The sequence below is a fragment of the Malus sylvestris genome, chromosome 9, assembly GCF_916048215.2.
Source record: "Malus sylvestris chromosome 9, drMalSylv7.2, whole genome shotgun sequence".
Taxonomy (NCBI): domain Eukaryota; kingdom Viridiplantae; phylum Streptophyta; class Magnoliopsida; order Rosales; family Rosaceae; genus Malus; species Malus sylvestris.
The window spans coordinates 15,390,434-15,402,670 of NC_062268.1; the positions used below are offsets into that span (position 1 = coordinate 15,390,434).

Below are 12,237 nucleotides of genomic sequence, written 5' to 3' on the forward strand. Positions count from 1 at the left end.
AAACAGTTGGTACAACATAATTACTCCATATGGAACGTAATAGATTTCTTTTATAAAATTTTGGTGTTTTGTTATGATTTTAGATTTGAATTTGAGTACAAAAAGCATCCAAGGAATGTTTTTTAGATTTCCTCTATCTAATTTTAACAAAAGCACAAAGCGTCTATTCGATCGTTTATTTACTGTGCATTAATTTACTGGAGCATACCAATGAAAAGTTTGTTTCATGATAACAAAAGCTAAAAAATTTGCTGAACAGATGGCATTGTACTTCACATTTGGTGCGACATATATACATGCTGCTTATATTTGTTGAAAGCAAGATTTTCAAAGATTTTGCTTTCAAATTGGTGGGGCTTTGACATGTGGATTTGCAGCATGTATACTAATGGCTTTCGTATTCTCCATCATCACTTTCGTGTTTAATGGGTAAGGTAGTGGCATTAATTGACGGAATGGGGCTTCCGTCAAGGGTAGCGCCTGTAAAAAAAAAGTTTGGTTTTTCACATGGGCTTGTTTTTTCGTTAGAGTATTTAGTTTTTGTCCTTTTTGATTAAATTTCAAGTCCTTATTATTAAAATTTAAGCCATTTTTATTAAATAATAGTTTATGATGGTTTTTCATTAAATAAAAGTTAGTCCAAACCCTTTTTATTAAAACTCCCTAGATCTAATTCTATTGGTGGATTATTATCTGTCTTTAGTTTGAATGCATCAGTAACATTGTTTGTTTCACCACCAAGTACAAATTTATTTGCTTTTTGATGGACATACTAGAGAATTTGTAAACATGCTAATAGAGAATACTCTTAAACACTAGAGAATAATGTTATTTATGTAGTTACACCTGAAACAGTTGGTTTCCACCTCAACGCGCGGACTTATTATTTAATAACAACTATACTACAAGAAAAAGACTCTTTGCGACACTCTATTTGCAACAGAGCGCAAGTGCTTGCGAGAAAACTTTTGCAACTCTGCTTCAAGTAATGTCGCAAATGATGTTGTGACGTCAATGGATACCCTCTCTAAAAAAATTATTTTCAATTAGCACGCCGCATCTTAAGATGGAAAATATTCTACCGTTATCAATTTTTTTGGTAAACTTGGCGCCTTCTTCGCAGATCTTCAATCAGGCTGGCCCCAAATCAAATCCTCTCCCTCACTCTGAGTCGCAGTCGAGTACCTCAAGGAAATCGACAAGGCTCGCAGTGATCTTCGCTCTCGCATTTACAGCTGTAGCTACGCTCCGATATGCTCCGTTTGGTATATGCTCTCTCTCTCTTTCTCTATTTGTTTGATAAAATTTTCGATGAATGAAAAATCCTATTCCTTTTCTTGCGTTTTCTCGGCCAAACAGAACTATTGCATACTGTTTCATACTTACAGAATGGCCTTTGATTTCTTTTTGTAAATGTAGTGTTTGCATGCCATTGTTCGTATAGATTTTGGTAGAGTTATGATTGATTGTTTTTGGAGGTGTGAAATTGGGTAGTACGATGCCGGGACCTACGATGCCAAGACGAAGACGGGTGGGCCGAATGGGTCGATTCGGAACGAGGAAGAGTAATCTCCTGGTTCCAACAATGGCTTCAAGAAGGCTATTCATTTTGCGGTATGTTCTTTTCTTTGGTTTCGTATTGTCAAATCTTTATTCAATTTAACCCATTTTTTTTACAAATAGTGCTACACTTACTATTGTACCATTATTGATACTATTTCTCTAATAGAGGTAGCACCCACCAATGCATGTGGATTCCATCTGTATCAGAGAGACGGTACAAATAAATTGTGAGAAGAACAACATTTTTGTTTTCTGGCTAATGTACAGATTATTCGTTTTTTAATTCTCTTGTTTTGTTCTTGCACCCCATGTTCTATCTAATTTTCTAATTTTCAGCATTGGTTTTGGAACCAATCGCTTCTATTATATGCTGTTATTGGGTTTGAGATTGAGCTTTGAGCTATTGGAGAGGTATGATTTGCTGTGCCTCTATAATTTTCGTATACCCAAAAGTGTAACTAGTAAAGCTGTGTGAGAGAAACAGCTGAATGGAAGCGTAAATACGACTTTGAGAGAATTCTCCTCTATGCCATGGGGATTTGAAACTCCATTTGGACACTAGAAAACAGAAAGGGAAAAACAGATCTAGAAGAGAGATATTGAAGTAAGCTTGGTGTAATTTTCTGGATAAACAGCTTTTAATCATCTAATATCTTCATATGCTTTGTCTTCAATATGCAGTTCTCGGTGTTGGTTGCGAGCTCTTTATTCAAATGGTTCCATGGCATTGCTATAAGCTACTCCATGTTAAAACTCAACCCACTTGTCCCCATCTCCTAGCTTTCTTAATGTGCTTAGAATGCTGAAGATTTATGACAAGTTTTCATGCTTGCTTGTGTATCATTTTCAGTAAAATTGCTTGGGAAATGTTGATAGAAGTTGAATTTCTTGTCGGTGTTTTTTATCTTCTGATAATAGGTGCGCCACATTGGAGGGAACGGGGCTGTCTGACAAGGATATTGCTGCACTATCTGGGGGCCATACACTGATATTGCTGCAGATCCAGACAAATATAGTTTTGATGGTCCGTGGACTAAAGAACCTCTGCAGTTTGATAACTCATGCTTTGTGTAAGAATTGAAAAAATGGTGAAAATTAATCGTTTTATGTCCTTTGGATTTTCATCTCGTCTTGTTCTTCTTGCTTTCTCTTAGTAGTCTCTGTACAACTAGTAGTATGATTAATACACTCATATGAGATGATGGTGGTGCTTTTAAGTTTTGACGATATTTATATATAAAACAAAAATTCATGTATTTCTAGTTATATCTATTTTCATCTTGTTGAAATGATGAAACTTTGTTTTGTTTTTTTATTTTTTTAATTTTCATACATTATTGATGGTTCCAAAAACTTCACTTGTAGGTTTAAGATAAAGACTACATGATGCCATTCTGTGGCCGATCTAGCAAAAATGATTTGGAGGGTCACGAGTAAAAGTTCACAAACATTTTTTAGACATATAATAACTTTAAAAATTAAACCATAGTTCCATCAGACATAATTTATAGAACAAATAACAATACAAGTTACAACGCGTCTTCATTTTTTTAAAATGCTGCATTATAGATTCATTATCAATAGAAGAATAAATATGGTTCTCCATATAAACCACCATGATATTACTCAACCATTGATCTCCCATTGGGTTACGCAATGAACTTTTAACAGTAGTTATAGCGGAAAAGGTTCACTCCACTGAAGCATAGCAATTAGTAGAATCAAATCCAATGTAATTAGCAAATACACATGATTATATACTCTATTCCTCTCTGTCTCCTCAATTTTTTTTTTGTCAGACTACCAATTCCATCCAATTGAGAAAATTCACTACTTGAACGACAACTCCAACCTTTAAAAGGGCAACACTCAAGTTATTTATGAAGAATTCAGAAGGTCAATTGACCCCCCCTGCCCCTTGCCCCTTAATGGATCCGCCAGTGATTCTATTGGTGTATAATGTTTCATCTAACTTTCAGTAAAAGTGCAGTGTTGCTTTCATAGTTTTGTTGGTACTTATGTATAATAATCTATTGTATTATAATTTACATAATTTATAGTTCATTGTTAACAACAATTCATATCTAGTTTATAGATATATACATAATTTACAGATTATTCATTTTTAATAATAATTTGTTTTGAGTTTATAAAACTAAATAGAATAATATGTATCTAGCATTAAATACAATGTCAGTTTTTTTTGTTTTTTTACACTTGACATCTATTATTATCGATATTTTAGATAACGTCGCTATGGTATCGCAATTTGCCACCGGTCATGTCACCTTCTGTATGGTTGTCAAAACATATAATGGATATAAAGTTCATAGATTACTCACAAGGCGACGTCACCTTAGAAGAGATGTCATCTTATGTATGAAGGGAAAAACTAAACATATGGTTGTTGAGAGATTACTATCATCCTTGATAGTCTTGATTACTCAGGAACATGGAAAATGAACATTCATGATTAAATTGAGGAATATTAATTTTGCTTAGTGACCAATCTAATGGATTTAAAGTTGACACAGTACGAAGTTAAAGAATTATAAGTGTAATTCGTTGAAGAACAAAAGTTTCTGAAATCCTCCAGTTTGATAGAAATCCCAAACGATATTTGTGCCCTTCCCATAACATCTTTGTATTGCCACTTAGTACTACAGTCTAGTGGTATTTCTCTTCACTTGTAAGTGAGAGATCTTAGGTTTGATTCTCGCCAAAGATGAATTTGAACCACATTATTGCTAGCCTATTGTGAGGCTAAACCCACTGACTTCTTCTTAGTGCAAATAATATTGTTTGTTAAAAAAAATATTAATACAGGAAGCTATCCAAATGTTAATATATATAGAAATTGATCAATATAATACAAAGACTATGTAGAAGCAAGAAACATGAGTTAATTAATTAACAAAGGCTCTTTTCGTGAAATTAACAAGGCGATATCACCTTAGAAGAGATGTCATCTTGTTTTTTTTTTCTTCTTTTTTTTCGGAGAAGAGATGTCATATTTTTATGGTTGTTGAGAGCTAGAGTTGGGGGTGGGGTCGCTATAGTGGCTAGGGCAAGTCTTCCTTTCTGTTCTTAGAAACATGGATTTGAATTTCCCTCTAATACATCCTTTATATTACTACATGTTCACTACTCGGTTCATTTGCTTCCTACTTTTAGTACAACAACCTAAATCGATTCACTAAACAACAAAAAAAAACTAGCATTTCAAGTTGAATCTATTTATGACATTATGAAGGAATATTACTATTTGACTCACCACGGCTATTAGGACCGATATTATTCTTCAATAGTCTGGACTACTCAATAACACATAAAATTAATGAACAGTAATTAATGATTGAATTGAGAAATACCATTTTTGTTTACTTGTCTATTTAATGAATATAAAACCAAATTACCCAGTAGTACAAACTGATGAAGACTTATCCAACCATAATTTTTCTTCAATAAAAAAGATGAGACGGTGTATTTGCTAATAAAACTATAACAACGTCATTAAGTATAAAAAGTGTTGAAAAACCGGATATTATATTGTGGATTATTAGAGAACTCATCTTACATCCCACAACGATAGAATCTAGTCATGAAAGTAATTGAAAAAATTAGTGGGGAAAAACTATAGTCTCCAAAAGTATAATTTTCCTTTGACAAAATGTAATATAAAGTTTAGTCGTGTCAACAATAATAATAAAAGTGCAACCTTTTTCCGAGAACCATACAAGTACAAGTCTGCTTCCGATGTTATTGTTTGTACCTCTATCTGTCCTCGAAATTTCCTTTCAACGAAAAAAGTTAAACCCACTTCGGAAAATTATACACCACAAAATTGTTTCTAGGTCCTTCAACTAGGGGTGGATTTTTTTGCCAAATTGCCGTGCCAACCGAATTGCCAACCGTGCCATACCGATTTTGTGCCAAATTTTTCGTACCAATCGGTAATGGTACGGTATTGTACCGTACCGAAATTTCATGGTATGGTATTGGTAATGGATACCATTACCACGGTATTACCGTACCATACCGATAATACAATATAATATATAATTTATAAATTATATAATAGATAACTATATAACACATATTTATAATATTCCAATAATTTGAAAATAAAACCCTACTTATATTAGCATTGTTGTTGGTGACTTTGATCTCTTGAAATTGTGGAAATCAAACACAAAAGAGTTCATAATTCTTTCACAAATAGACAAAATATCTTTGTAACCCCCACTGCTACTTTTGCTAGTGAAAATGCATTTAGCCTAGGAATGAGGATTGTGGACCCTTTAGGGTATCCTTGACTCCTAAAATAATGGAGGCACTAGTGCATACTAGTGGTTGGCTTAGGGCATATGAAGTAAACTTCTACAAGGAACCAACGGAAGATATGCTTCAATTTTACAAGGAAATGAAAGAAGAGAAAACAAGAAAGATATGCTTTAATTTTTTTAGTAAATTTGTTATTAAATGGTTTTCAACTTTAATTCTTCTTGCTACTAATTAATATGTTTTCTTTGTTTGTAATGTAGGCTTGACACAAACTCAATCTTCTACAAGTTCAATGCCTCCTCCAAAAGTTTCGACATCTTAAGCTTGAATAACTGATCAATGAATTCTCCTTTTTGAAGTTTATTTCCAATTTTCATTTGGTTTGAAACTTTAATTTCTATTTGGATTGTTAACTTCTATTTGTTTTGATTCGTAACTTCTATTTGGATTGTAAGCTTAATTTTCATGATGAATCTTGATGCATCATTTGAATTATTATATGTGTGAATTGTGAATGATGAATAATAGATGAATTTAATCTATAATGCATGAGATAAAGGTACAAAAAAAAAGTTTTGCCCTTGAATTGGGTTAAAAAAACAAAAACAAATTTTGTCCCAAAACAAAAACAAATTTTGTGGCAATTACCATTGTCATACCATGCCAACCGAACTTTTGGCAATACCGAACTTTGGTATACCGAAAGTTTGGTACGGTAACGGTAATAGATTTTACCAAACCGAAAGTTTGGTATGGTAATTGGTACACGGGGTTTGGTACGGTAACCGTACCGAACCCACCCCTACCTTCAACTGCAAAATGGCTAACCTCCCTCTCACCAACCCAAAATGTGACCCGCACTATGCGATCTGAATGTACGTGAATTAAAGAATTGTCACTATCATTATGCTTCGGTCAAAAGGTTGTTTAATTTGTTTGTAAGTGAGACTTTAGTTTAATTTTCATAAATAACGATTTGATTTTTAATTATAAATGATTATTTTGTGGCTTAGTGGAATTTTCATGTTTAATATCGTTTTATTATATGTATAACGTCAAACATGGGCATAATGCACGTATTTCTCCTTTTACGAATGACATATTTCCATATAATCGAAATGATTTAATTTTGTGATCTTCATTTAAAGACCATACAAACAAAAATAATCATTTGAATCAAAGTTCTTTTAATCATCCAAATGTTCAAAAATGAATAATTCATCATAAACATGTTATTTGATACTCATATAATCGATTTGTTTAATGCATATGGATGCATAAACAATCTAATATTTGAATAATTTATTGCCATTTTGCATGCATCAACTCTTATGTCGGGAAATTTCCATGCCACTCGTTTATTTCCAATTCTATGTAATAATGAACAAAATTAAACAAGGGGCAGTCAGTTATAACTTTAGAACAAAATTAAACAAGGAGCAGTCAAATCCAGGTCCAAAAAATTAAAGATGTTTTTAAATCGAGTCCAATTCTAACGGAAAAGGATCATCGCCTTTTTTTTTGGAGATCCTAGGGATTCCGTGATCGTGATCATGCATCGTACATCGTGCGGTCAGAAATCATTTCAAAATTTAAAATTACATATAAATAGTACCTAACGAAAACTGACCGCATGGTATACGATGAATGATCACCATTACAGGATCCCTAGGAAAAGGATCCGGCAAGGATTCTTTTCCAATTCTAACATATCCATATCACTACTTAGTACTACGATCTAATATTGGTATTCCTCTTCACTTAGAAGTGAGAAATCTTAAGTTCAATACTCACCAAATGTGAATTTGAGCAACTTTATTACTAGCTTATTGTGAGGCTTAGCCCACTCCCACACCCCTTAGTATAGATAATATCATTTGTTCAAAAAACAATTGTAACATATCTATATCTATAAATATAGGTAGGTAAAAACAATGTATGGTAGATTATCAACCAAAAAAAAACATATATGATATAGGTATATTTAAATAAGTAAAGACTGTATGTAGTATGGTTGAAGGGGATTTTTTACCGTATAAATTGGATTTCATTCAAACATCATTCAAAATCATAAACATCAACATGCATGTTACAAAGAAACCGCCTCTGAAAAAAAAATTTAACCGAATAAAATTCAGTGAGAAAAAGCCTAAGTAAGTAAGGGTTTTTATCACAAATGATCCCTGAAATTAATCAATCCAATCAAGATGGTTCTTGAAATTGAAAATCGATCAATGAAGTCCCTGAAAATGGCTGTTGCAAATCAATGTGATCCTTCCGTCACAATTTCTGTTAAGTGCTGATGTGGCACATAAATGGATCCCACAAATTTAATTAAATATTATTATGTGAATAAAAAATATTAAATAATAAAAAAGAAGGAGGAGATGATTGAACACTGTTCATCGTCTTCTTCCCCTCCTATTCACATAGATATTCACATAAATGATGACATTGGAAGGAGAAATCCCAAGCTTGAAATAGGCAAGCCAAGCGAGGAAGAAAGAGGACGGGCCGCCGAGAAAAATGGTGGTCAGGTTGAGAGGGAGGTAGAAGAAGAAGAATGCGACGGGTAGGATGGCGAGGAGTCTGGTGGTGCCCGGAGAAGTGAGCTTGCCGACAGTGTGAAAGTAGGATAGTGATGCCACAACCAAAATCCACACCACGAATAAGTTTAGGATTTCTCATTCCAATTTCATCATTTCTGTGAATAGGAAGGGAAGAAGATGATGATCAGTGTTCAATCATCTCCTTTTTTTTTTAAAGATTTTAATTATAAAAAAATAACAATTTTATTATTATTTAAATGCTTTTTATTCACATAATAATATTTAATTAAATTTGTAGAACCTATTTATGTGCCACATCAGTACTTAACAGAAATTTTAACAGAATGACCACATTGATTTGCAACAGTAATTTTCAGAGACTACATTGATCGATTTTCAATTTTAAGGACGATCTTGATTGGGTGGCTCAATTTCAGGAACCATTTGTGATAAAAACTTAAGTAAAAAAGGTCTCACATGCAAGACAAAACTAACCCACATTTACAGACTCGTCATGTATACAATACATTAGCCACGGTGGCACCGTTCCCACCCAAAACGATAATGCCCAAAATTAAACAATAGTTTGTACAATTTGTGGTTATGGTGGTGCTGATGAGAGTGAGGGTGAATGCGAGGGTGGAGAAGGTGAAGAAGAAGAGGAGCCACATGCAGTGACTTCTGCCGTTTGTGGATTGCTTGGGGGTGGAGGAGTATAAGCTTTGTGTTTGTGGTGGCGGTGTTGGTAGTCTTCATTTCAACAAAGAGAGAGAGAGAGAGAGAGAGAGAGAGAGAGAGAGAGAGAGAGAGAGAGAGAGAGAGAGAGAGAGAGAGAGCTCTTTGCTTTGTCTTTTTTTAATTATCTTGGTATTATTTTATAAATAAAAAAATACTATTATTTTATTACCTATTGTCAGGGCTATTGAAGTGAACGGTGGAGATGTAAAAGGCGGTTACTGTTCATTAAGGACAGTTACTGTTTACTGAGTGGATAGCATAATGTATTGCCTGAGGGGAGGGTTCCCACGCTGGAACTGCTCTAAAGGTGGATAAGTGGAATTATATAGTCAAGCAACATTTCCACCATTTTTACCAACTACCACAAAAATGAAATCATGCAATTAGTGGAACTTGATGGCCAAGGCCCTATCAAGGCAAACATGTTTCATGCCCATGATCAAAGGTAAAATGTTTCATGTGGGAAAAGGTAGACATATTATCCGCAATTTGATTGCAATAATTTCAAACACTCACAAATTGAGCTTTTGAGTGTCTTTTTGCAAGCACAATCGTAGAATGAATCATGCATTGATGTGAGAAGTAACTTTGCATGAACTTATAAAGAGTTGAGCTACTCTCCATTTGGTTACAGTTTGTTGAGAATAAATATTATATTAATGTGACTAGAAATATATACGAATAAGGGCGGAGTCATGAAGTTTTATAAGGATATATGCTGTGATTTTACTTTATTTGTTTCATTTTAGGCCTTGCTAGAGTGGAGGGAACAATTTTTTATATAAAATTATGGTGTGATAATATTCACTAACTAAGGTGAATTTCACCAAAATTAATATGAAATTTCTATAATTCCAAGTTTTCGCACTGGATTTGAACCCGCAACTTAAGAATGGCTCTGCCCTTGTATGCAAATATATATCGTTAGAATTAAGTCTTATAAAAGACTCTATAGCTAATATCTAGTGAGATTTTGAGTCTCCACATTTACACCTTCTGTATTGCAATCTAGTGAGAGTTTGATCAACAGGTACTTAGACCGAAATTTCTGATACAGATCTTCAATTGGCTTCAAGGGATATCTCTTGCTATTGAATAATTGCCAAAAGATGATAGCTTCATTATTGTGCATCCTACATCTTCATACTTATACACTTGAGCCCAAAAAATATACTATTGGCTCATGCAAGTTAGCGAGATCTTTGAGGTGAAATTAAAGTTCATATTTATAACCACATGTTATCTGATGATGCCTCAGGTATAATCACTATTTACATACTACAATTCGAAGTTTATAACATGTTACATGTGGAATGCATCCATACGTTTAAGCTTCTTAGGTGGTTATTATTTTGAACTTATCTAATAGATAAACACATATATATCTATCATGTGTCCAACACGCATAGCACGAGACCGTACTAAACTTAATGCAAAATATACTAGCCTTACCAGATAGTCATAAGTGTCTAAACTTTAAAATTTGAAGTGTGATGTCTTAAGACGTTAAATTAATAGAACGATCAAGATTCAATGAATTGCAAAGAAATGCGGGTGCATAAAATGTAGAGACGCGGAATTTATTTAAAAAGCCATCTCTGAATTGGGTGAAATGTCTGCTTAAAAAAAATAAAAGAAAAGAAAACCACTTTTTGAATTGTCTTTTCACTTTTGCATCCGATCCCAAAGAACAAGAATTGTCTGCCCTTCTTGTTTCCGTGCCCTTATGTGTTCTCTTATTTTGTGTGGTCACGGTTAAACCACGTTAACATTTTGTATTATTTTTTTATAGAGATAATAAGATAAAAATAAATAGTAATATAAAATGTTAACGTGGCTTAACCGTGACCACACAAACAGAAAAGTATGGGAGAGTACGGGAACAAGGAGGGCAGACAATCCTTGTCCGATCCCAAAATATGACCCAAAATTTTCCAGGAAACTCAGAAGAAAGTAAAGTGAATTCGGTCAAGTTCTTCAGGGTATTCACACCTACCAACTGAGGAAACTTACTTTATTTTCTTCTTGTACTGGCTTGGTAGGTTTCTTGTTATTTTCCTAAAGACTAGTGTATTGATCATTGACCAGATTATCAAGTTGGCCTTCTCACAGTTTCTTAAGACATTTCACTATTATTATTAAGAAGCCTATTATTGACCTTATTTTTGTAGCTATTAATAACAACATTATTTGAGTTGTTGTGACTCAATTGGATATTTTATTTGGATAATGCAGTCTATATTTTATTTTATTACGTAATTTGTCTCTCCTTTACTATTATAATCGTGGGCAATCGATCAAAACGCAAGAAAAAAAAATTGAAGTTACAAAGATTCCATGCGACTATCATATCCTAGTTGTGGGTATGAATGCAATAGTATTCTATGAATCACTTGCGCTCGTAATTATTTTGAATAGAAGTGCTTTTACATAAACAAGAAGAAAATTATATTAAACAATCACAAACACTTAAAAGTGTTTTCTGAACAAGCACATACCATCTTCTTTTTCAAAAAAAGGTTTTTATGGCTGAAAAATCTTTTTATGACGAAAAAATATTCAAATTTTTTTTAACGTAATTAGGAGCACTTTAATTGTTTAAAAAAAAACATTTATTTCCAAAATCAAACGTATGTTACATTCTCTCCCAATGTGGTCATTTGGCATTTTCTAAACATAATCAACATCGACTCACGAGTCTTCTTTGTTTAATGAAAATCCAATGTGCATACTCCACTTTGTTCAGAAGGGCAAAATGGCAATTCAACGAAGTTATTATGAAGCATAATTCAAGTTGGCATCGCGAAAAATCCAGATCCTCTTTGCGAGGATTTCAGATGTTTGTGAATCATGTTCGTACATTATACATCGTGTGATTAAAAATTATTTTAAATATTTTATTTAAAATTAAACACAAACAATACTTGACAAAAACTGACAGCACAATGTATGATAAACGGACACGATTAACAGATTTCCACAATCCTCACCAAAAGATCTGGAGAGGATCCTGTTGGGTGAAAAACGACAATTCTAAATGTGTTAGATTAGTACTATGATTGATTATGATTGATTTTTTTAATGTAAAAATATAATTTTTCGT

General features: G+C 33.2%; 1 pseudogene; it reads left to right on the forward strand.

Moving 5' to 3' along the window:
- Nucleotides 1-1,014: 1,014 nt before the first annotated feature.
- On the forward strand, nt 1,015-2,819 carry LOC126582009 (uncharacterized; annotated as a pseudogene).
- Nucleotides 2,820-12,237: the final 9,418 nt, after the last annotated feature.